This window comes from Hyperolius riggenbachi, chromosome 7, assembly GCF_040937935.1.
Source record: "Hyperolius riggenbachi isolate aHypRig1 chromosome 7, aHypRig1.pri, whole genome shotgun sequence".
Lineage (NCBI taxonomy): Eukaryota > Metazoa > Chordata > Amphibia > Anura > Hyperoliidae > Hyperolius > Hyperolius riggenbachi.
Window position 1 is genome coordinate 295,857,637 of NC_090652.1, and position 24,853 is coordinate 295,882,489.

Consider the following 24,853-nt stretch of genomic DNA (forward strand, 5'->3'; position numbering starts at 1 on the left):
AGGCTGGCTCAGTGGCACAGGTAGAAGCAGAGCACCTCTCTGTGATAACCTGCTTAGTGGCACAGGCAGAAGCAGAGCACCTCACTGTGATAGGCTGGCTCAGTGGCACAGGTAGAGGCAGAGCACCTCTCTGTGATAGGCTGGCTCAGTGGCACAGGTAGAGGCAGAGTAACTCTCTGTGATAGGCTGGCTCAGTGGCACAGGCAGAAGCAGAGCACCTCTCTGTGATAGGCTGGCTCAGTGGCACAGGTAGAAGCAGAGCACCTCTCTGTGATAGGCTGGCTCAGTAGCACAGGTAGAAGCAGAGTGCCTCTCTGTGATAGGCTGGCTCAGTGGCACAGGTAGAAGCAGAGCACCTCTCTGTAATAACCTGGCTTAGTGGCACAGGCAGAAGCAGAGCACCTCACTGTGATAGGCTGGCTCAGTGGCACAGGTAGAGGCAGAGCACCTCTCTGTGATAGGCTGGCTCAGTGGCACAGGTAGAGGCAGAGTAACTCTCTGTGATAGGCTGGCTCAGTGGCACAGGCAGAAGCAGAGCACCTCTCTGTGATAGGCTGGCTCAGTGGCACAGGTAGAAGCAGAGCACCTCTCTGTGATAGGCTGGCTCAGTGGCACAGGCAGAAGCAGAGCACCTCTCTGTGATAGGCTGGCTCAGTGGCACAGGTAGAAGCAGAGGAGGACCTCTATGTGATAGGCTGCCTCCGCGGTACAGGTAGAAGCAGAGTATCTCCATGTGATAGGCTGGCTCAGTGGCACAGGTAGAAGCAGAGTACCTCTCTGTGATAGGCTGGCTCAGTGGCACAGGTAGAAGCAGAGTACCTCTCTGTGATAGGCTGGCTCAGTGGCACAGGTAGAGGCAGAGCACCTCTCTGTGATAGGCTGGCTCAGTGGCACAGGTAGAAGCGGAGTACCTCTGTGATAGGCTGGCTCAGTGGCACAGGTAGAGGCAGAGCACCTCTCTGTGATAGGCTGGCTCAGTGGCACAGGTAGAAGCAGAGTACCCCTTAGGTCACACTATGAGGCTCCTCCCACCCACTGATGACTCTTTGTAAAGGCAGAATACGGCCATGGCAGTTTTCCAGAGAGAGGATGTGGCTGACCAACAAAACCTGGATTTTATGGCACAAGAGGTCAATTAATTTATTCCTGCTACTCTGTTATATCTTCTGCTATCTGTGCTGATAGTGTGGGGTTTATTCTTACACCAGAGGTCTGAAATGTAATGTCACTTAAAGATCCAGTACACCAGTTTTTTAATCCACAGCGACTCCCACATATTCTGTTTCACTCCTTACCCCGCCTGGCAGAAGCAGCTTCCTTGTGCGCCATGCCCTTGTCCATCCATCCTATGGAGCGCAATCCTGACAGGTGACACTAATAGCACCTGTGTATGCACCTTAAAGAGGTACAAAGGACAAGGGTTCATATGGTGCTATAGTTACTAGTTTATTCCCAGCAAAGTTGATCCAGGGATTTTATTTGATTCTCATCTGGAGTCAGGAAGGAATTTATTTTCCCCTTAATGGTTAACTGGCCAAAGCGTTGTAAAGGTTTTTTTTGCCTTCCCTTGGATCAACTGATATGCGAGGGTGCAGGAGAGAAAGCTACCTAATGCTTAGTTACTTATTTTTTTTCTGGTTAGACTTGACTGACCAATATCTTTTTTCAACCAAACTAACTATGAGAGGAAGCAGAATTAGCTGGCAATATGCTGCTCAGATGAGGAACACGGTCATCTCATCATCTAATGGTTTTGTCACAGTAAACAGGAAGCTGATGTTTGTAGACTGTGACAGGTATAACAGTGTACATAGAACAGAGCCACTGACGCTGGAGGTGACTAAGATGGGCAAACAAAATGACTGGACATAGTCTCACAGCTCTGCCTTTGTGATTCAAACTCAGATCACCTCGCTCAGCCTGCAGGTAGCCACAAAGTCTATCTAAGAACACACGACCTTTCCCATGTTTGTTTTTTGCCTACAGTGACTATAAACTGTGGTTCCTGGTAGTCACAGCTTAACCGCTTTCCCTGCGTCACAACGAGACCTAGGGGTAAAAATGGAAGCCCAGGGGGTTAAGGTGCTGCTCTTGCTAAACCATAATTGCATCAGGGGCCTGTTCCAAGGTTTCCTTAGGTGATGAGGAGGAACCTTTAAAGGGGATGTGGGCTGTGGAACACTCCCTTGTTTACAAGACCAGAAGTCCAGGCGAGTTCTCAGAAGCCGGTGATACAGTCATTTATGTGATGTCATGGCAGAAGCTTCTCCACTTTACTCCACATCAGTAACTGCAAGGCCATCGCAGCTTGCCATTGTCCAACATCCTACCATATTATGTGTTTATGTATATATCACTGACATCTTCTGCAGCATAATACAGACTATATAGCCATGTCACTGACTGTCCTCAGAGGAGCTCACAATCTAATCCTACCATAGTCATACTCTAACACAGGCTTTCTCAACCAGGGTTCCTTGAGGACTCTGCGTGGGTTCCTTGGCATTTTACCCCATCGTGAGGGAAGTAGAGAACTTTATAATAGGGGGTTTTAGGTAGAGAAGTTGTTAGGTTGGCACTGCAGCAAAGAAGTGTTCTTGAGCGAGGAGCTGGTTGAACCCACAATGCCTTTCACACTAAATGGCTGAGACTGCGTGCTCTGATCGATAGGGTAGCAATATACTGTTCAAGAGAAGGAGAGAGAGGAGAGGAGACCGGCACTACAGTCAACTGTTTATTCCATGGTGTGAAAAAATGACAGGCATAAAAACACATAAGTGCAAACATGCGACATACCAATCTGAGCGGCAGTGTGGGTGATGGTGGGTGCTGGGCACTGTATGCCTTACGGCCATAGCCTCCGTGGAAGCGCATTCCTGCGCAAAACGGCCGTAAGGCATACAGTGCCCAGCACCCACCATCACCCACACTGCCGCTCAGATTGGTATGTCGCATGTTTGCACTTATGTGTTTTTATGCCTGTCTTTTTTTCACACCATGGAATACACAGTTGACTGCAGTGCCGGTCTCCTCTCCTCTCTCTCCTTCTTATAATAGGGGGTACTGCAAAAAAGAAACACTAAATTGGAGGTCAGAATAATAATGAGCACATTAACAAAAAGCACTAGGATAAGGAGACAATATAATGAGTGGCAGTGTAATAGGTGGTAGTGAAATTAACAGCCTCACCTACTTTCAAAGACCACGCCTCCTGAAAAATAAATGCAGGGGTTCCTTGAGATCAAAAAGTTATGTGCAGGGTTCCTCCAGGGTACAAAGGTTGAGAAAGGCTGCTCTACATCTCTACCACATTATGATTATGTATGTATGGGTATGCGTGGGGGTTACAAATGTTGTTATATGACTGCATTCAATTGCAGCCAAAAGGGGCTTGTGGCCGACAGACAGGAGGCTGAACTGCCCAACAAGTGGGTGGTTCAGCCGTCTGTGTGGAAAAGGCCTAACCGAGTTTTTGAGAAATCATAAAATGGTATTTAGTGGCAGGAAACATACATTTTTTTTCTCCAGGCGCTGATTACCTTCCTGGGGATCGGGCACTTATCTTTTAACCACTTGAGGACCTAGGGCTTTCTACCCCTTAAGGACCGGCCACTTTTTTTCCATTCAGACCACTGCAGCTTTCACGGTTTATTGCTCGCTCATACAACCTACCACCTAAATGAATTTTGGCTCCTTTTCTTGTCACTAATAAAGCTTTCTTTTGATGCTATTTGATTGCTCCTGCGATTTTTACTTTTTATTATATTCATCAAAAAAGACATGAATTTTGGCAAAAAAATGATTTTTTTAACTTTCTGTGCTGACATTTTTCAAATAAAGTAAAATTTCTGTATACATGCAGCGCGAAAAATGTGGACAAACATGTTTTTGATAAAAAAAAACCCATTCAGTGTATATTTATTGGTTTGGGTAAAAGTTATAGCGTTTACAAACTATGGTGCCAAAAGTGAATTTTCCCATTTTCAAGCATCTCTGACTTTTCTGACCCCCTGTCATGTTTCATGAGGGGCTAGAATTCCAGGATAGTATAAATACCCCCCAAATGACCCCATTTTGGAAAGAAGACATCCCAAAGTATTCACTGAGAGGCATAGTGAGTTCATAGAAGATATTATTTTTTGTCACAAGTAAGCGGAAAATGACACTTTGTGAGGGAAAAAAAAAAAAAAAAAAAGTTTCCATTTCTTCTAACTTGCGACAAAAAAAAATGAAATCTGCCACGGACTCACCATGCCCCTCTCTGAATACCTTGAAGGGTCTACTTTCCAAAATGGGATCATTTGTGGGGTGTGTTTACTGTCCTGACATTTTGGGGGGTGCTAAATTGTAAGCACCCCTGTAAAGCCTAAAGGTGCTCATTGGACTTTGGACCCCTTAGCGCAGTTAGGCTGCAAAAAAGTGCCACACATGTGGTATTGCCGTACTCAGGAGAAGTAGTATAATGTGTTTTGGGGTGTATTTTTACACATACCCATGCTGGGTGGGAGAAATATCTCTGTAAATGACAATTTGTTAATTTTTTTTACACACAATTGTCCATTTACAGAGATATTTCTCCCACTCAGCATGGGTATGTGTAAAAATACACCACAAAACACATTATACTACTTCTCCTGAGTACGGCGATACCACATGTGTGGCACTGTTTTGCACCCTAACTGCGCTAAAGGGCCCAAAGTCCAATGAGTACCTTTAGGATTTCACAGGTCATTTTGAGAAATTTCGTTTCAAGACTACTCCTCACGGTTTAGGGCCCCTAAAATGCCAGGGCAGTATAGGAACCCCACAAATGACCCCATTTTAGAAAGAAGACACCCCAAGGTATTCCGTTAGGAGTATGGTGAGTTCATAGAAGATTTTATTTTTTGTCAAAAGTTAGCGGAAAATGACACTTTGTGAAAAAACACAATTAAAATCAATTTCCGCTAACTTTTGACAAAAAATAAAATCTTCTATGAACTCACCATACTCCTAACGGAATACCTTGGGGTGTCTTCTTTCTAAAATGGGGTCATTTGTGGGGTTCCTATACTGCCCTGGCATTTTAGGGGCCCTAAACCGTGAGGAGTAGTCTTGAAACGAAATTTCTCAAAATGACCTGTGAAATCCTAAAGGTACTTATTGGACTTTGGGCCCTTTAGCGCAGTTAGGGTGCAAAAAAGTGCCACACATGTGGTATCGCCATACTCGGGAGAAGTAGTACAATGTGTTTTGGGGTGTATTTTTACACATACCCATGCTGGGTGGGAGAAATACCTCTGTAAATGGACAATTGTGTGTAAAAAAATCAAAAGATTGTCATTTACAGAGGTATTTCTCCCACCCAGCATGGGTATGTGTAAAAATACACCCCAAAACACATTGTACTACTTCTCCCGAGTACGGCGATACCACATGTGTGGCACTTTTTTGCACCCTAACTGCACTAAGGGGCCCAAAGTCCAATGAGTACCTTTAGGATTTCACAGGTCATTTTTGTTTCAAGACTACTCCTCACGGTTTAGGGCCCCTAAAATGCCAGGGCAGTATAGGAACCCCACTAATGACCCCATTTTAGAAAGAAGACACCCCAAGGTATTCCGTTAGGAGTATGGTGAGTTCATAGAAGTTTTTATTTTTTTGTCACAAGTTAGCGGAAATTGATTTTAATAGTTTTTTTTCACAAAGTGTCATTTTCCGCTAACTTGTGACAAAAAATAAAATCTTCTATGAACTCACCATACTCCGTACGGAATACCTTTGGGTGTCTTCTTTCTAGAATGGGGTCATTTGTGGGGTTCCTATACTGCCCTGGCATTTTAGGGGCCCTAAACCGTGAGGAGTAGTCTTGAAACCAAATGTCGCAAAATGACCTGTGAAATCCTAAAGGTACTCATTGGACTTTGGGCCCCTTAGCGTACTTAGGGTGTAAAAAAGTGCCACACATGTGGTACCGCTGTACTCAGGAGAAGTAGTATAATGCGTTTTGGGGTGTATTTTTACACATACCCATGCTAAGTGGGAGAAATATCTCTGTAAATGACAATTGTTTGATTTTTTTTTTTTTAACGATTCTTTTATTTTAGAATTTTTTGACATAGTAAAACAACGACAAGAAACAGACATCTATCAAATACAATGAACAGGAATCCAATTAACAACACAGTGGTTTGCAGATAAATTGCATATCAAGCATCATATAAAAAGAACAAAACGGTATAGATTATAAATTGTTTCTTCCCCGGGATATATCCGTAGGAATATTTACTGGATGCTAACCGTTGTGGCCTCTTATTAACTGGAAATGGGGGATGTGCTTAATAGTATTTTAATGGGGTAGCGTATTCTAAAGTATAAATGTTGTTGCGTGCGAAATCACAGCCCGGCAACGCTAACATCTCACATGTATATATGTACGTTCTCTCAGATACTTTCTGATTAGGATTGCTGGGCGTTCCTGGGCCCTTAGGGAACATACACCAGGACACCCCATAACTGATGCTTACTAGTATAGGAGAACTCATGTGACCTTCTGGTAGACATCCCCAACTGTGCTTGTATCTTAAGTGGGATCTATGTAATTCCAATATAGATATACCGTTATGGTATTGGGCTAGCAGTTTAGACATATAACATAAACCTAACAAGAACATAAGACAAAACGACTAAGATAGTGAAAGAAGATCAAGGAAAAGTGAAATGGGGATAAGGCATCGGACCGCGCCCAGGAGGGGCCGAGGAGACCACCGCAGAAGTAATAAGTTTAAAGGGATCCCTTCTCACCAGGGGGCTTGTCTCAGGGCCGTCAAGAATCATATTTTGAACATACCTCACTTTCCAGCATGTGTGCTAGATGCCAGACTTTAGAGATTCATAACGTGGGGTTTCTTTGAACTCGAACCACCCGAACCATGTTTTCCAGAACTGTTCGTGCCTACCCTGCATAGTCGCTGTGAGATCCTCCATTAGGCAAACCCAATTAACCTCCCGAAGCCAGTCTTTGATCTGAGGGGGAGTGGTAGATTTCCAATTCCTAGCGACCAGGGCCCTGGCCGCATTGACCAGGTGTCTGGTGAGAGTTTTTTTATATTTTTTGATAGACCACGAATTATGGTGCAGCAAGAAGAAGGCCGGGGAGTCAGGGGGTGAGAAGTCAGTGAGTTCATGCATAATATTCCTAACATCTGCCCAGAACTGAGATATTTTATTGCAGGACCAGAAGATGTGCAATAGCGTTCCCTGTTCCATTCCGCACCTCCAACACAAATTAGATGTGTTAGGAAACATGGCATGAAGCCTGGAGGGGGTCAGGTACCATCTTGTGAAGATTTTATACCCAGCTTCCTGGTTTCTCGATGAGATAGATGACTTATGTGAGAATATTAAGATCTTATTCCACTGTTTATCACTAAAATTAAGCCCCAGATCTTGCTCCCATCTGGACCTAAGGCACTCTGCAGGAGAGTCTGAGTCATTCAATAGTGAGTACATTAGGGAAATGTTACCTTTTAATTGTCCCTCCCCCTGACAGGTTTGCTCAAATGTAGTGAGGGTTCTATCAAAGCTGGCCCTAGGTCCCTGGGATATCAGGAAGTGTTTGAACTGGATCCAGCTCCAGCCGTCCAGCTGTGTAGTTTGCAGGGTTTGTTGTAATGCATGAAGCTGAACCCAGTCCCCACCGGTCAAAAGGTGAAGAGCCCGCAACCGGAGATTTCCTCTCCAATTAGGATAGCTTCTAGAGTGGAGTCCTGGAGGGAAAGCTGGGTTCCCCAGGATGGGAAGGAGTGGCGTGGGCCATGGGGATATAAGTGGTAAATGTCTATATCTTGCAAACAGTTTGATAGTGTGGTTCACCAGGGCTGTGGCTGGGATTTTCAGCTGGGGGCTTTGGGTTGTCCATGGGGTATCAGTCAGATACCCAGACAGTAATTCATCCTCCATAGACACCCAGCGTTTACAATTGGCATGTCTATGCCAGTCTATGACCCGAATCAACACTGCAGCTGCATAATATAGTTTAGGGTTAGGAATAGCCATGCCCCCCAGTTCTTTAGGTGCTGTTTGGAGTTGATATTTTAGCCTGGGCTTGCGGCCGTTCCAAATGTATCTAGAGAAGATTTGAGTGACTGATTTAAGGTATGCAGCAGATAAGGGAATTGGGAGAGTTTGGAAAAGATATAGCAGACGGGGCATAATCGTCATTTTGATGATGCTTGTCCTACCAAACCATGAAAAGTGGGGCTTATCCCACTTTTTAAGATCCATTTTAATTTTCTCCAGGAGAGGGGCATAATTATGGGCAATTAAGTCGCTTGGATTTGGAGTGATGTTCACCCCTAAATATTTCAGGGAGCGGTCATGCCATTTAAATGGGAAGTTACTCTGTATCAAAGCTTTGAGAGGACTCGGGATGAGGATCCCCATAGCTTCACTTTTCTCGTAATTAATAGATAAATTGGACAAAGCTCCATACTTGCGGAATTCCGCCATTAGGTTTGGGAGGGTGATATGAGGGTTAGTTAGATAGAAAAGCATGTCATCCGCATATGCTGCGACTTTATGCATAGACTTTGGAAAGTTCACCCCCTGAATGTCAGGATTGTTACGCACCGAGCACAGAAAAGGCTCCAGGGAAAGAGCAAAGATTAGGGGCGACAGTGGGCACCCCTGTCTTGTGCCATTTTGTATATTGAATGTATCTGAGAGGACCCCATTAGCTTTAACCCGACCATTAGGGCGGGAGTAAAGAGCCAGAATGCGTCTACACATTTTCCCCCCCAGGCCAACGTGACGAAGGGTGCCCTCGATGAAGTCCCAGTCCACCCTATCAAAAGCCTTTTCGGCGTCTGTGGAGAGTAAAAGAGTGGGGGTGGACTGGGACCTCACCCAATGAATAACATCAAGCGTTCGGATTGTATTATCCCGAGCCTCTCGGCCCAGGATGAATCCTGCCTGGTCGTAGTGAACCACACTGGGCATCAGAGGTGCTAGTCTGTTTGCAAGCAGTTTCGCATATAGTTTCAGGTCGATATTTAATAGTGAGATGGGGCGGTAGCTCTGGGCTTGTGCCGGGTCCTTCCCATCCTTAGGCAACACTGTTATATGGGACTCTAACATAATAGGAGAGAACCAGCCCCTTTCAGGAGGGAGTTCCGTAATTGCATTAAAGGTTCTGAGTAGGTGAGGTTCCAAGAGGGTTTGAAATTTTTTATAAAATTCCGATGAAAAACCATCAGGCCCAGGGGCCTTTCCAGATGGGATTTGAGCAAGGGCCACTCGTAGCTCGTCCTCAGAGAAGAGTTCCTCCAGTGCTTCAGTCTCCTCCTGAAGTAGAGTAGGCATTTTAGAATCTTTCAGATATGCAGCTATATTAGTTCTCTTGTTTGCTAAAGATGTTCCTATCATGGATGAGGGTAGGTTATATAAATTAGCATAGTAGTCCCTAAAGACTTTTGCGATGCTTTCATATTTGTGATGAAGTTTGGAGGATTTATCCTTGATGCAAGGAATATAATTACTGGTTTGCTGAACTCTAAGGGCTCTCGCCAACATAGCTCCACACTTATTCCCGTACTCGTAGAAAGTGCGGTGGCATCTTTCGGCTGCTAATTTGGCTTTATGAAATAGAAGAGATTTAAGGCCTTCTCGTTCTTTGGCGAGGGCCGCAAGCGTGAGTTGCGACATGTCTCCCTTGTGTTTATTTTCCAGATCGCGTATACGTTTTAGCGCGTCTTGAATAGCCTGTTCTTTCACTTTTTTCTGTCTGGCCCCCTCCCTAATCAACAGGCCTCTAGTGAAGCATTTGAAGGTTTCCCAAATGACCAAGGGGGACATGTCATCTTTTACATTTATATCAAAAAACTCCTCCATTTCTGAGCGAAGCTTTTGCACTATCTGCCTGTCTCGCAACAGGGAATTGTTTATGCGCCATGAGGCTAGACCTCTTCTGATTTCTCCCAAAGACAGCTCGGTCCAGACAGGAGCATGGTCCGAGAGCGTCATATTACCTATTCCAGGAGAAGTGGAAACAGAGAGTAAATTGTGCGAGACAAACAGATAGTCAATTCTGGAGTATGTGTTGTGCGGGTATGAAAAGAAGGTAAAGTCCTTCACTGTGGGGTTGTGCAACCTCCAAACATCCACCAGTTGCATATCGGCCAGTAGGTTTTTACATTTGCGTAATGATTTCTTTGAGACTGGAAATTTCTGTGAGGACGAGTCTACGAGCGGATCAAGAGCCAGATTTAAATCACCTCCCAGAATTATGCTACCCTCCGAAAAGGTTGCTAATTTAGTCAAGAGGCCCTGGAGAAATGTAGTCTGCTGCGTATTTGGCGCATAGAAAGAGCCCAGTGTAACCTTCTGGTTAAAGACTGTGCCTTTTATCAGATTAACCACCCTGGCGTTCTATTAAGATCGCCAGGGCAGCTGCATGAGGGTTTTTTTTAAATAAAAAAAAAACTATTTCATGCAGCCAACTGAAAGTTGGCTGCATGAAAGCCCACTAGATGGCGCTCCGGAGGCGTTCTTCCGATCGCCTCCGGCGCCCAGAATAAACAAGGAAGGCCGCAATGAGCGGCCTTCCTTGTTTTGCTTAGATCGTCGCCATAGCGACGAGCGGAGTGACGTCATGGACGTCAGCCGACGTCCTGACGTCTGCCGCCTCCGATCCAGCCCTTAGCGCTGGCCGGAACTATTTGTTCCGGCTGCGCAGGGCTCAGGCGGCTGGGGGGACCCTCTTTCGCCGCTGCTCGCGGCGGATCGCCGCAGAGCGGCGGCGATCGGGCAGCACACGCGGCTGGCAAAGTGCCGGCTGCGTGTGCTGCTCTTTACTTGATCAAAATCGGCCCAGCAGGGCCTGAGCGGCACCCTCTGGCGGTAATGGACGAGCTGAGCTCGTCCATACCGCTAAGGTGGTTAAAGCGACCTTGTGGGTCATGGTATTCATCTATGAGTGTAAACGGAGTATCTTTGGAGATCAATATAGCAGTGCCTTTTGTTTTAGTGTCCTGCGGACAGCTATAGTATGCTAGCTGATAATATCTATTAAATAATTTGGGGGGCTTCGGGCCCTTAAAGTGTGTCTCCTGCAGGCACACCACGTTGGCTCTTTCCCTGCGACATAATCCCAACACAGAAGACCTCTTCTCCGGTACATTCAGACCCCTGGCGTTCAGGGAAAGGATCTTAAGTGATTGTTTGAATGGTAAACAAAGTGCAGTTGCTCCCCGGACCCCCCGCCACAGACCGACGCCCTATTACGAACATAGGTAAAGAAAGAGAAAGACAGGAACACGGACAGTTACATGGATTTGTGGAATACCACACACGAATAAGTGTCATAGTCACCTGTAGACCCTGAAAGGGTCTAAACACTCCTGGAACTTTCAGTAACCCCGAGAATACAAGGATTCTCGGACACGTATTGGCTTATAGCCTTGGGGTAAGAGAGACCACACTATAGAGTTGCGTGCGCTCTCCACTCCCAATCACTCGTGTGTAAGCATATATAGGCATATACAAACATAAATATACGACCTAATCCCCATATGCGATTACCCTACCATTGGGAGTAACCTACTCTTCCAGAGTTATAATTGTGAAAGTCATATCTGGGAAACCCCCCCCCCCACCGATCCATTATGGCTCCTTTCACCCCTCTTTCACTGGCCGGATGGAGAAGAGCGGTAGTAAGCAATGGTGCCCCGTATTAGAAGATATATGTCTGCAGGGGACCCCACCTCCCCCACTTTACTCCCCGAGCTGAGTGCTATCTCCGAGGCCCCCCAAGCCAGCCCCCCCCCTCCCATTTTACCAAAAAAGGAGTTCACATATGATAGCTTTTCTGCAATGTATACTTAATTGGTGTCAAATGCTATAGTTAATGGGGGCTGCGTTTGCATGCATAACTTTATAAAGTTTATAAGTTCAATTCGATCGAGGGGAAGGCCGGGAGGGAGGCCCGGAGCACCTTCATCGCATCGGGGGGGATTTCAGAGAGGGTCCACCATCAACCCCTCGTGCTTCACGGTATGCTAGGTAGACAAGGGCAGGCATTCCGGTCACAGAGGCTTCTGTGTCTGAGTCCGCCATTGAGTCAAGGAGTAGACACTGGAGCATTCGGTTGTGCATAGGGCGGGAGGAAATAGTTATTGTGCGCCAGCCAGCCAATTTAATGGTCTAAAAGTGAGAAGGTGTCAGTGTATTATGGGGGTGCGGGATTATGTAAGTGGGTAGGGAACAAGGTAGCATGGGAAGACAGTACTCACAGCCCTTATTGTCTGGACCTCCGGTTCTTCTGCGGGCGATATACCGCAATGGCATCCGGGTCCCACTCCGGGAGAGAGACCGAGGGCAGAGAGAGCTCCTGCAGCACGCCAGGAAGATCACTCGGATGGCGCAAGATGGCGGTTTGTCCATCCTTCTGGATAATCAATTGAAAGGGAAAGCCCCAGCGGTAGGAAGCCCCAGCCTTCTGTACAACCTGTATGAGAGGGCGAAGCGCCCAGCGCTGAGCAAGGGTAGATGGCGCTAAATCTTGGAATAGAGAGATATGGCTACCTTGCCAGGTCAAAGAGTCCCGCGCACGTGCAGCTGCCATGATCCCCTCTTTGTCTGTAAAGTTATGCAGACGGCAAATAATGTCTCTCGGTGGGTCTTTTTCCAAAGGCATAGCCCGCAAGGCTCTGTGGGCCCGGTCAAACTTCAATTTGCTATCTGCTGGGCGATTCAGCAGTTCATTAAAGATGCTGCGTAGAGTGGGAAGGATATCTTCCGCCTTAACGGTTTCGGAGAGGCCTCGGATCCTGATGTTATTCCGTCGTCCTCTATTTTGCACGTCTTCCAATTGTGTGCGCAGGGATTGAGTGTACGTTTTCTGCTTCTCGCCAGCCTCTTTAAGGAGAGCTACCTCGGCCTTCAGTGAGGCTATGTCGGATTCCGTGGTGGTCACGCGGTCAGCTAGGCCCGAGAGGTCCGTACGGATCACTGCAATTTCCGCTCTGGTGGAGGAGACAATTTGTGCTGTCTGCTCATCGAGGTCTTGTTTAGTCGGTAGGCTACGTAGATACCTCCAGATATCCTCCAGGTTGCATAAGGCGGCAGGACCGGCTTTCATTGATGTGGACGTTGAGTCCAGCGGGGTGGAAGCTCCAGTCTCCGCCATTTTGGGAGTCTCCTCCGTCCTCTTCAGAGCTTGAAAATACCTAGTGACAGGTCTTTGCGAGGTGGATTGTGAGCACCGGTCGGTAGCTGAGTGCTTCCCAGATCTCCTCATACCATTTGGGGTAAGGTTCGGGTAGAAGAAGTGCCGCTAAATCTGGCTTTAATACACACGAGGTCGGGAGCTCAGCGACTGCACGTCCTTACTCCTCCATAGCTGGCTCCGCCCCCATTGTTTGATTTTTTTTACACACAATTGTCCATTTACATAGAAATTTCTCCCACCCAGCATGGGTATGTGTAAAAATACACCCCAAAACACATTATACTACTTTTCCTGAGTACGGCGGTACCACATGTGTGACACTTTTTTGCAGCCTAGGTGCGCTAAGGGGCCCAACGTCCTATTCACAGGTCATTTTGAAGCATTTGTTTTCTAGACTACTCCTCGCGGTTTAGGGCCCCTAAAATGCCAGGGCAGTATAGGAACCCCACAAGTGACCCCATTTTAGAAAGAAGACACCCCAAGGTATTATGTTAGGTGTATGGCGAGTTCATAGAAGATTTTATTTTTTGTCACAAGTTAGTGAAAAATGACACTTTGTGAAAAAAAACCAATAAAAATTAATTTCCGCTAACTTTTGACAAAAAATTAAATCTTCTATGAACTCGTCATACACCTAACATAATACCTTGGGGTGTCTTTTTTTTTCTAAAATGGGGTCACTTGTGGGGTTCCTATACCGCCCTGGCATTTTACAGGCCCAAAACCGTGAGTAGTCTGGAAACCAAATGTCTCAAAATGACTGTTCAGGGGTATAAGCATCTGCAAATTTTAATGACAGGTGGTCTATGAGGGGGCGAATTTTGTGGAACCGGTCATAAGCAGGGTGGCCTTTTAGATGACAGGTTGTATTGGGCCTGATCTGATGGATAGGAGTGCTAGGGGGGTGACAGGAGGTGATTGATGGGTGTCTCAGGGGGTGGTTAGAGGGGAAAATAGATGCAATCCATGCACTGGGGAGGTGATCGGAAGGGGGTCTGAGGGTTTGGCCGAGTGATCAGGAGCCCACACGGGGCAAATTGGGGCCTGATCTGATGGGTAGGTGTGCTAGGGGGTGACAGGAGGTGATTGATGGGACCCTCAAGGTGTGATTAGAGGGGGGAATGGATGCAAGCAATGCACTGGCGAGGTGATCAGGGCTGGGGTCTGAGGGCATTCTGAGGGTGTGGGCGGGTGATTGAGTGCCCTAGGGGCAGATAGGGGTCTAATCTGATAGGTAGCAGTGACAGGGGGTGATTGATGGGTAATTAGTGGGTGTTTAGGGTAGAGAATAGATGGAAACACTGCGCTTGGGTGGTGATCTGATGTCGGATCTGCGGGCGATCTATTGGTGTGGGTGGGTGATCAGTTTGCCCGCAAGGGGCAGGTTAGGGGCTGATTGATGGGTGGCAGTGACAGCGGGTGATTGATGGGTGGCAGTGACAGGGGGTGATTGATGGGTGGCAGTGACAGGGGGTGATTGATGGGTGATTGATAGGTGATTGACAGGTAATCAGTGGGTTATTACAGGGGAGAACAGATGTAAATATTGCACTGGCGAATTGATAAGGGGGGGTCTGAGGGCAATCTGAGCGTGTAGGCGGTCGATTGGGTGCCCGCAAGGGGCAGATTAGGGTCTGATCTGATAGGTAACAGTGACAGGTGGTGATAGGGAGTGATTGATGGGTGATTGATGGGTAATTAGTGGGTGTTTAGAGGAGAGAATAGATGGAAACACTGCGCTTGGGTGGTGATCTGATGTCGGATCTGCGGGCGATCTATTGGTGTGGGTGGGTGATCAGATTGCCCGCAAGGGGCAGGTTAGGGGCTGATTGTTGGGTGGCAGTGACAGGGGGTGATTGATGGGTGATAGGTGATTGGCAGGTGATTGACAGGTGATCAGTGGGTTATTACAGGGAAGGACAGATGTAATTAATGCACTGGCGAATTGATAAGGGGGGGGGGGGGGGGTCTGAGGGCAATCTGAGCGTGTGGGCGGGTGATTGGGTGCCCGCAAGGGGCAGATTAGGGTCTGATCTGATAGGTAACAGTGACAGGTGGTGATAGGGGGTGATTGATGGGTAATTAGTGGGTGTTTAGAGAAGATAAAAGATGTAAACGATACATTTGGGAGGTAATCTGACGGCGGGTTTGCGGGCGATCTAATGGTGTGGGTGGGTGATCAGATTGCCCGCAAGGGGCAGGTTAGGGGCTGATTGATGGGTGGCAGTGACAGGGGGTGACAGGGGGTGATTGATGGGTGATAGGTGATTGGCAGGTGATTGACAGGTGATCAGTGGGTTATTACAGGGAAGAACAGATGTAATTAATGCACTGGTGAATTGATAAGGGGGGGTCAGAGGGCAATCTGAGCGTGTGGGCGGGTGATTGGGTGCCCGCAAGGGGCAGATTAGGGTCTGATCTGATAGGTAACAGTGACAGGTGGTGATAGGGGGTGATTGATGGGTAATTAGTGGGTGTTTAGAGAAGATAACAGATGTAAACGATACATTTGGGAGGTAATCTGACGGCGGGTTTGCGGGCGATCTAATGGTGTGGGTGGGTGATCAGATTGCCCGCAAGGGGCAGGTTAGGGGCTGATTGATGGGTGGCAGTGACAGGGGGTGATTGATGGGTGATAGGTGATTGGCAGGTGATTGACAGGTGATCAGTGGGTTATTACAGGGAAGAACAGATGTAATTAATGCACTGGTGAATTGATAAGGGGGGGTCAGAGGGCAATCTGAGCGTGTGGGCGGGTGATTGGGTGCCCGCAAGGGGCAGATTAGGGTCTGATCTGATAGGTAAAAGTGACAAGTGGTGATAGGGGGTGATTGATGGGTGATTGATGGGTAATTAGTGGGTGTTTAGAGGAGAGAATAGATGTAAACAATGGATTTGGGAGGTGATCTGATGTCGGATCTGTGGGCGATCTATTGGTGTGGGGGGGTGATCAGATTGCCCGCAAGGGGCAGGTTAGGGGCTGATTGATGGGTGGCAGTGACAGGGGGTGATTGATGGGTGATTGATGGGTGATTGACAGGTGATCAGGGGGATAGATGCATACAGTAAACAGGGGGGGGTGGTCTGGGGGGGGGGTCTGGGGAGAATCTGAGGGGTGGGGGGTGATCAGGAGGGGGCAGGGAGCAGGGGGGGGGATAAAAAAAAAAATAGCGTTGACAGATAGTGACAGGGAGTGATTGATGGGTGATTAGGGGGGTGATTGGGTGCAAACAGGGGTCTGGGGGGTGGGCAGGGGGGGGGTCTGATGGGTGCTGTGGGCGATCTGGGGCAGGGGGGGGAGAAATCAGTGTGCTTGGGTGCAGACTAGGGTGGCTGCAGCCTGCCCTGGTGGTCCCTCGGACACTGGGACCACCAGGGCAGGAGGCAGCCTGTATAATACACTTTGTAAACATTACAAAGTGTATTATACACTTTGTATGCGGCGATCGCGGGGTTAACATCCCGCCGGCGCTTCCGTATAGCCGGCGGGATGTTGCGGTGAGCGAGCGGTGACAGGCGCCGGCGGAGGATCGCGTCACGGATGACGCGATCGCTCCGCCCATGCCCTTAAATGGACCGCCGCCTCTGTGGGTGAGGCCGTCCTGCAGGGCTCCACTTCCCCGCCGCCCCTGTGTAGTGGGCGGTCGGGAAGTGGTTAAAGAGGAACTCCAGAGCGAAAGGTAAAAACAAAAAAAAAATGTTGTCCCTTTATAGTTGTAAATAGTTGTACCTTACCTCATTTGTCATCTTTTGTAGTTTACAAATTGCTGGAAAAATGTATACATATATATATATATATATATATATATATATATATATATATATATGTACTTCCTTTGTTGGGATGACAACAGGAGTAAGCTTTAGTTATTCCATGCATTCGGTTCTGTGCACACCTGTACGTCCTGATTGTATTAGCCAGGCTCAAACTGGACACACGTAAACGCCCAGTTTAAACTAACTGGTTAACCTCCCCAGCGTTCAATTGTTGCGGACTTTCGTCCGCGTGAGCGCTATTTTTAAAAAAATTGTTTTAAATCATGTAGCTAGCACTATGCTAGCCACATGTGTTCCTTAACTGCCCTGGTGCTGTGTCCCGCCCCCGATCGCAGCCCGCTATATTTACAGCTCCGGGATCCCACGAGGTGGGAGCGTGCGTGACCGGCTGGAGCGCGCGCACACGGCGCGCGGTAATGACAGACCTAGAGCCCATTTTCAAACGGGCTTAGGTCACTAGTATGAATCAAGAATATTCATAATAATTCTGTTGTCTCCTGATGGGCAGAAGAAGAACAACAAACTGACAACTGTCAATTTGGAATCAGTGCTGTCGGGGAACTAGCAGACGCAGGCTGATTTAGCACCCACACCTAACATACTATGAATGGGATGGGGGAGTATTGGGTGCCACATGGGTCGCAGGACATTATTCACCACAGAAGGAAGGATATGGTAAGAATAAAAAAAGTGCCCTCTGCAGAAGAAAGTGGTCATTACAGACACTAACTCTTCCCTCTATTCTTTCCTACAGTAAGGATATTGTCTATCCAGTGGCTGGTTAGGGTACTGGTTAAGGGCTCTGCCTCTGAGGCAGGAGACCAGGGAACGAACCTTGGCTCTTCCTGTTCAGTAATCCAGCACCTATTCAGTGAGGAGACCTTGGGCAAGATTCCCCAACACTGCTCCTGCCTAGAGCGCGCCCTAGTTCAGTCCACCAGGAGAAAAGCGCAATATAAATGTTCTCTGTCTTGTTTTGACTAATATGGGGCTGGTGAGATGATTGGCAGGGTTGTGGGAGGGGGGGGGGGATAGGGGAGCAATGCTAGTAGACTTAAAAGTTCCTTTCCCATTTTAGTCTATGGTGTGAGGTTTGTCCTCTATGGGCTTGATTTACAAAACGGTGCTAACTTTAGCACTGGCTCTTAGCACGTCTAAACTCAGTTGAAATCTGAGAAGTAGTGATCGTTTTGAACGCGCACTGCACAGAGCACAGGGCGCTCCGCGCGAAGTGCCCACTAAAGCCTATGGGACTTAGCGCGCGCATAGGTCTTTGCGCGCGCAAAACTTTGCGCGCGGTACTTAGCGCACGATCTGATTGAGAAAACCGGTGCTAACCTACTTAGCACCCTGGTTAGCACGCCTTAAGACTTTAGACGTGCTAAGTAGGTTAGCACCTCTTAGTAAATCAAGCCCTATATCTGAAGGTAGTAACCAGAAAGCAGAAGGTCCTTACACTGGCATAGTGATGATAAGAGCAGACAACTAGGAGAGGAGTTCACATTTAAAATCTCCACTACCCCTAAAGTTAAAAAGATCCAGAGGTAAGTGGGAGGTGGTGTCATGTAGGATAGGAGGCAGAGAAGGGTAGCTGAAGAAAAGAAAATAAAAAAAATCCTAGTTTTGGACCTTTATGGAATTTGTATTATATGTAGTTTACTTGTAGGGCGCAATTTAGATACTTATCTCAGTACAGGGAAGCCTCTGGATAATTCAGCGGCTTCTACCATTACACCCCCACCACTTTGCCATTCCAGTGCTGGGACCTCCCCGAAATTCATCGACAAGGGCTTGACAACGGAGTTCGGCTGCACTGCACAGACGGAGACTAGTTGCGCAGAAGCATGGAGTTGAGTGGGCTTTTGCTCTTTCTACCAAGCCTGAACGGCTCCATGCTATTGTGCAGGCACAAGTTGCCCTGCGCAGTGCAGCCACACTTCTTCACATGCGAGAGCGCACCTAGAATTTTTCAGAGGGTCCCGGCCAGAAGCAGTGGACTGCAGGAGGACACCAGAGGCTTCCTTCTACCTTGGTTAGTATCTAAGTTTTGCCTCCAGTACACTCACAGGTTTGCTTTAAATGTGACTAAAGTGAACTTCTGCATAATGTAATTTTTTTCCTCTGACAACCTTTGAGTTTATCCTTTATATTACATGCCTCTCGCTCATATAAATACTCCCGATCAAATGTAGACAAAACCGTCTTATTACCCAATGAATGAATCACTTGGGTTACATTCTCTAAGGGGGTGAATTCCCAAGAGTCTAATCATCCAGCAATAAAGCACGCTTCCTTCAGAAAGACATATAGACTAACATAATAGATTGGCATCCTTTCCAATAAAGTTTTCTTTGAACTCTTTCCATCTCTTCCTAGACTTTTTCAATGATTAAGTAGAGGTTGGGCCAACAGTGACACAAGGTCCCTCAGCCTCAAATACTCTTAGCGGGAGCGTTTCCTGCCTCTCCAAGAATACACACAGTTATTTTTTGACTGGAACACAATGCCGGCTGCCAACCCACCTCCTCCCAGGTCAGCCGGCCTCACTCCGGGCACATTAAACAAACAATGAGCTAGCACTGCCGATAAATCTCAGCTCATCACGTAGAGCGCTTGGGAAGGACCCCCACCTAAGAGGAAGAGCAATATCTTATAAACGGTTAAGCCCCGGAAGCTTTCCTGGTCCCATCATTCAGATTTTTTGAGGTGAGATAAAGGACAATGTTGGGGTCGCGGGGTTATCTCCTATAAACAAGTTAGTTTAGACAGTTCGCCTCATTTCCAGCAATGCAAGCCGGCTTCCTCTATCACTGAAAACAAGAGAAGCGAGAGTGTGTAGGCTTGACATGTTTATTATCTTGTTCGATGACAAGAGAATCCATGAAGAGATTCTCGTATATACACGTTCTGCATACCGGCACATTATATATACAAAAAAAAAGGGAGTCTTGGCCAAGAGATTTTTACATTGTTGTGGATGCAAGACATGACACAAATCATGTAATCTTATATGGAAACCATCTCCATTTATACCACAGTAATTTAATGGAAAATATTAACCATTTCCTTACCACAGGGGTTTTTTGCCATTCAAAACTACAGCAATTTTTACATTGCGCACCTCCCATTCATTGGCCAATAACTTTATCTCTACTTACCACACCAAAATGATGTATATATTGTTTTTTTCAACACAAATTAAACTTTCTTTGGGTGGTACTTTTTGCTAAGAATTATGGAAAAACAGTTCAGTTTTCAGCCATTATAGTTTGAAAATAAAAAGTTCTACTGTAGATAAAACCAGGGCCGGATTTCTGGGAAGGCCAGACAGGCCATGGCCTAGAGCGTTAAAATCAGAAGGGCGGCAGGACTTGGAGAGAGAAGGGGTCATAAGTCAAAGTAAATCACCTCTTCTGGTCCAACAGCGCAGCCAGCCATCACCCTGCTCTGCACTAATAGCTGAATTCCAGAGTTCCCCAATCCCTGCACCTCTCTCTCACAATTCCTCGTGTGTTATGACAATCAGCATCTGCTGTCACATTATGATCCATTCCTCTGTATGATGGACATACAAGTTGATGTGATAAATACCAGGGATTTACATTACAAAGTAGAGTGAACGAAGTTCTGCTGAGTTTTAATGCAGGCATTCACAAACATCAGTGAGCTTTGCTAGTTTCTTCACCTTCTCCTTTATAGCTGTCAGACTGACCCCAGCAGCTGTTAATTACACTTCCTTATCTCTACCTAAATTTATGGGTTTAGGTTTTTTTCTTCCTAGTCAGCAGTGGTCTCAGTTATTTTATCTTCCCACGGACACTGCGCTCACAATGGATTCCCAAGTATTCCAATCCTCTGTGCTTTTATGCTCCAATTCGTGAACATAGAAAAAATAAACAAATAAACATAGCGTGACTCTGTAATTAACATATAAATCCACCACGTGTTTTGAAATTCTCATGTGATGCCACCACAAACAGGTATCACAGCTCCTCACCCTCTATAGTGGCTGTCAACCCACAAACAGCTTAAGCGTTTAATTCTCCAGTGATTTTAAAGCCTTTCACCTTCCACCGCTTTGTGCTGCATAAGCATCACTAAGATCTCCAGCCTCTCACCTTATATAGTTGCTGCCAAACTATAGGTCAGCTATAGCGCTTAATGAGTTCCACTCCCGTTGTTTCCACACCAGTTTCTATCTCCTTTCCAACAGTAATCCATCAAGTTTACACCTATTGATGATGGGATGGCAGCAGAGCGAAGATAGCAGCTAGCCTATCCCAGACCAGTACATCGACTCCAGAAACATGAAGTGAGAGAGAGCGGCCATCCCATCATCAATAGGTGTAAACTTGATGGATTACTGTTGGAAAGGAGATAGAAACTGGTGTGGAAACAACGGGAGTGGAACTCATTAAGCGCTATAGCTGACCTATAGTTTGGCAGCAACTATATAAGGTGAGAGGCTGGAGATCTTAGTGATGTTTATGCAGCACAAAGCGGTGGAAGGTGAAAGGCTTTAAAATCACTGGAGAATTAAACGCTTAAGCTGTTTGTGGGTTGACAGCCACTATAGAGGGTGAGGAGCTGTGATACCTGTTTGTGGTGGCATCACATGAGAATTTCAAAACACGTGGTGGATTTATATGTTAATTACAGAGTCACGCTATGTTTATTTGTTTATTTTTTCTATGTTCACGAATTGGAGCATAAAAGCACAGAGGATTGGAATACTTGGGAATCCATTGTGAGCGCAGTGTCCGTGGGAAGATAAGATTGGTACACTTGTATGTTTGGTGCAAGAGGACTGCGATCCAATACAGGATTTTAATGTGGTTTTTTTCACAGGTGGACTTTATATCAGAGAATTTATTTACAGGTGGACATTTGACTGGAGGTGCACAGACACCTTAAGGGGGGGTTTTGGTAATAGATATGATAAAAGGCCCTTGATTGAATAGAGGGCGGAATCATTGCACTATTGAGCGCACTTTTTTTGATTAGAGTACAGTGGTCTCAGTTAACTCTTTCCTGACTCATTTTCTGTCCTTCAGTTTCTACCATCTATGAGAACTGCAGGAATAAAAATGCTGTTTGCTTTCCTTTCATTGTTAAACTGTCACTGTCACCTGAGCTGTTACTACCTCTATGCATTGCTAGAGTGTATGGTTTGGCATCCTTCTCCTTTCCTGTAGCAGTAGAGCATTGTACTATCTTAGCCATCAGCGAAAGCAGAGCTAAGGCTTGAAGTGGCAGACCAAGAAAAATCTCGGATAGAAAGAAGCGACGAATGGTGAGAACAGTCTGAGTCAACCCACAGACCAGCACCAAAGACCTACAACATCATCTTGCTGCAGATGGAGTGCATCGTTGCCCATTCGGCGCACTTTACACAAGGAGATGCTGTATGCAAGAGTGATGCAGAGGAAGCCTTTTCTCCGCCCACAGCATAAACAGAGCCGCTTGAGGTATGCTAAAGCACATTTGGACAAGCCAGCTTCAGTTTGGAATAAGGGGCTGAAGACTGATGAAAATAAAATTGAGGTTTTTTGGGCATAACAAGGGGCGTTATGCATGGAGGAAAAAGAACACAACATTCCAAGAAAAACACCTGCTACCTACAGTAAAATATGGTGGTGGTTCCATCATGCGGTGGGGCAGGTACTGGGAATCTTGCCAAAGTTGAGAGACGCATGGATTCCACTCAGTATCAGCAGATTTTGGAGACTAATGTCCAGGAATCAGTGACAAAGCTGAAGCTGCGCCGGGGCTAGATCTTTCAACAAGACAACGACCCTAAACACTGCTCAAAAAAGGCATTCATGCAGAGGAACAAGTACAACGTTCTGGAATGGCCATCTCAGTCCCCAGACCTGAATATAATTGAAAATCTGTGGTGTGAGTTAAAGAGAGCTGTTCATGCTCGGAAGCCATCAAACCTGAGTGAACTAGAGATGTTTTGTAAAGAGGAATGGTCCCAAATACCTTCAACCAGAATCCAGACTCTCATTGGAACCTACAGGAAGCGTTTAGAGGATTTAATTTCTGCAAAAGGAGGATTTACTAAATATTGATTTCATTTCTTTTTTTGTGGTGCCCAAATTTATGCACCTGCCTAATTTTGTTTAAACAATTATTGCACACTTTCTGTAAATCCAATAAACTTCATTTCACTTCTCAAATATCACTGTGTGTGTCTCTTATATGATATATTTAACTGACATTTTTTATCGTAACAACCAACAATTTATACAGGAAAATTATGACGATTTACAAGGTTGCCTAAACTTTCGCATCCCACTGTATATATATGTCATGTAGTGAGCGTATTTTTACTTTTTGGCCACTAGATGTTCCCACACTTTTTTCCTGTGTACTATCAACAGTACACTAAAAGTAATGTGCAAGTATTACACTTTAACTTTGTGAATAAATGCCGCCATCTTGCTGGATTTCAACACAGTTTTCAGTTGGCTGGATTAGGAAGAGGACAAGTGATACAGGGCATGAAACCGCACCAGTTCTTGTAATATACATTTCTCTTTTTGGATATAGTTGTAGATTCATATCATTGGATGCACTACATGATTTTCTTTAAAGGGATACTGTAGGGGGGTCGGAGGAAAATGAGTTGAAGTTACCCGGGGCTTCTAATGGTCCCCCGCAGACATCCTGTGCCCGCGCAGCCACTCCCCAATGCTCCGGACCCGCCTCTGGTTCACTTCTGGAATTTCTGACTTTAAAGAGGAACTGTAACATGAAAAGATCCCCTGGGGGGTACTCACCTCGGGTGGGGGAAGCCTCCGGATCCTAATGAGGCTTCCCACGCCGTCCTCCATCCGTCAGGGGTCTCGCTGCAGCCCTCCGTGGAGTCCGGGCAGCGGTGACGTCAATATTTACCTTCCTGGCTCCTGCGCAGGCGCTCTGACGGCTGTCGGCTCCGAACTATACGGAAATACCCGATCGCCGTCGGGTCCGCTCTACTGCGCAGGCGCAAGTTTCCTGCGCCTGCGCAGTAGAGCGGACCCGAATGAGATCGGGTATTTCCGTGTAGTTCGGAATGGAAAGCCGCCACAGCGCCCCCGCTGGAGCCAGCAAAGGTAAATATTGAAATGACAGTCGGCACAGTCGCCGGCTGTTCGGAGGGCTGCGGCGAGACCCCCGTGGGACAGAGGACGGCGTGGGAAGCCTCTTTAGGATCCGGAGGCTTCCCCCACCCGAGGTGAGTACCCCCCAGGGGATCTTTTGAATGTTACAGAGTCTCTTTAAAGTCTGAAAACCCCTGCGCCTGTGTTGCCGTGTTCTCGCTCCCGCTGATGTCACCAGGAGCGTACTGCGCAGGCCCAGTATGGTCTGTGCCTGCGCAGTACGCTCCTGGTGACATCAGGGGAAGCGAGGACACGGCAACGCAGGCGCAGTGGTTTTCTGACTTTACAGTCTGAAATTCCAGAAGTGAACCGGAGGCGGGGCCGGAGCATCGGTGAGTGGCTGCGCGGCGCAGGATGTCTGCGGGGGACCATTAGAAGCCCCGGGTAAGTTCAACTCATTTTCCCCCGACCCTCCTACAGTATCCCTTTAAGAACATGTACTGTATGTTACGTTTTTGATACATAAATAAGGAACATACCTGCCGCATCAACTCATCTCGCCCTTACAGACCTATTGCTGCCTGCTCACTCCCAGCCAGTTTGAACCATTTTCAGTTTATTCATATGGACATGTGGGGGTTGGAGCAGGGCTGTTTGGCGCCCCAGGCAAGGCTCCTTTTGTATCCCTACCCCAAACTAGTGAAAAGAAGATCATAACCTCAGGCAGTACGGTGGCATAGTGGTTAGCACTCTTGCCTTGCAGCGCTGGGTCCCCGGTTCA

At 46.8% G+C, this 24,853-nt stretch overlaps 1 protein-coding gene across 2 annotated transcripts in view; it reads right to left on the reverse strand.

Moving 5' to 3' along the window:
• NHEJ1 (non-homologous end joining factor 1) overlaps positions 1 to 24,853 on the reverse strand; it is a 190,267-nt gene that overhangs the window by 108,208 nt on the left and 57,206 nt on the right. The window lies entirely within an intron of this gene.